This window comes from Bactrocera latifrons, unplaced genomic scaffold (genome assembly GCF_001853355.1).
Source record: "Bactrocera latifrons isolate USDA-ARS-PBARC rearing strain unplaced genomic scaffold, ASM185335v1 scaffold_340, whole genome shotgun sequence".
Lineage (NCBI taxonomy): Eukaryota > Metazoa > Arthropoda > Insecta > Diptera > Tephritidae > Bactrocera > Bactrocera latifrons.
This window is the reverse complement of record NW_017536980.1, coordinates 274,476-276,612: the sequence shown is the minus strand read 5'-3', so window position 1 is coordinate 276,612 and position 2,137 is coordinate 274,476.

The window sequence follows — 2,137 nt, the reverse complement described above, 5'->3', positions numbered from 1 at the left end:
ACTACTTTTAATACTCGCAGATATATTTTTTTTGTTCTGGGATCATACCCGTTTTATACCTACTTTGAGCAGCCGTTCCTGACCTGGAGACAGGCGCTGCCCAGTAAGCCGCTCACTCTAAGTCAGACGCTTCCGGGATTTTTGTTGGCTTGATACTTATTTAAGGGCAGTGTCGATTCGCCCCATCAGAGAGATTTCCTCAGGCAGATGTAGCTTTTTAGGTCACACCCTCCACCTCTGTTGCTTTGGACGGGGCATGCTTATTGAATATTCGCAGCTAACCTTCATATGTGGAGGCCGTTCAACTATCCACCACCTGCTGACCCTCACCGTAGCCCTGTGCATATGTGCGTTTTTGTTTTTTATATAACAGCTCTTTTACATATAAGTTGTTATTGTGTCATAAGATTTCATCTTCTCGCAGCCTTTACATACTATACGCTATTATCCCCCTTACAATATCCCATGCTAGGTGGGAAGTTAGCATAAAATTTACTAGGTCCCTTGATCGTACAGGTAAGAGCTTTCCTACTTTATCGGAAAGTATTTGCCTTTCCTTTTGGAAGCAGACACATTCCACCAGTACGTGATCTGCTGTTTCAATATGTTTTTCGTAGTGCATGCAGAGAGGAGATTCCACATGCTTGAATTTGTACAAATAGCTTCTGAAGCAGCTGTGGCACGATAGAAACTGAGTGAGGTAGTAGTTCACCTCCCCATGATCCCGCGTAACCCATTTTCTAATATTGAGTATCAGAGAGTGGCACAGCAAGACCTCAATGACGCCAGTCTGTGAACCGAAGTAGCTCCTCTCATATATGAGCCATGTTTAATAGCAGATATCCAAATTGGCGCCGCGTACGTAGAGAATGATGGAGCTACTGACACTTGTCAGCAGCTTTCTGACTAGCTGTCTGGGGCCTCGCATATTAGGCATTATTCTTGCTATTGCCGACACGGACCTCGTCGCTTTGGTGTGTGTGGTCATTAAGTGCTGTTTAAACGATAGTCTATGATCCATGATTATTCCAAGATATTTTAGATGTGGACTTGACTTTATTATATGCCCATCAATACATATGTCAATTGTTTCCACCTTTTTTCGACTACTCATCAAAACAACCTCCGTTTTCCGCAGCTAGTTGTAAGCCAGCGGGATCGAGCAATCTTTTAATATTGCTGATATTTTCACTGCACTTGTTCCTTGCCTCGTCCAGAGTTTTCGCTACTACTACGGCAATGTCGTTTGCATAACCTCTTATGTTAACCGCATCTGGCATCGCGACTTTCAGAATACCATTGTACATCACGTTCCAGAGGACAGGGCCGAGAACTGATCTTTGTGGAACACCGCCTTTAACTTTATACGTTTGAGGTCCACAATCTGTTTCGTATACTAATACTCTGTTTTCAAAGTAGTTTGCCACAATTTGGATAAGGTAGTCCGGAATCTTTAACTCTGTCAGAGCTCTAATGATAAGAGTCCAATTCGCTGAGTTGAAAGCGTTTTTAATATCCAGGGTAATCACAACACAGTTACAAACAAACCCCAGCGCCATCAACTCCCTTCCAATGCTTTTCCCGCTATTTTGGTAACCGCATTTATCGCACCCAGTGTGTTTCGTCCTTTCCTGAAACCGAATTTCATTGGATTCAACGCAGCGTCTCCTTCAGTATATTTGTCGAGTCGCTTGTCTCAAAAGAGTCTCAAAAACTTTTTCCCGTATCAAGCTACACAAGGGTTTATCACCTTTGGGGAGAAGGACGAGGCATTGACGCTTCCAACATTTGAGGAAGATCCCTTCTACGAAGTAAACTACGGATTATCTTACGTAGGATTGCGGGAGATATAGGTGGGCTACTTGATCTACCTATTTTCTGCATTACGATTCGGTAAGCTTTTCCCAAAGGGTCGTTATCTACCTCTGAGATAAGTTGGTTAAAGACGTTTCTTTTGCTTTTGGCTATGACCTCATGGATTTCTTTCCTTTTTTTCGGAAGTTTATTAGGAGTTCTACGAAATCCTCAAATCCTCTAGCACGTTGTTGTCTACGTCGGAACATGAGACATTCAAGGTTGGTTTGGGTTGCAATCGATGAGTTTAGGAAGGTGAGGTCAATATAAGATGACGCTCTTT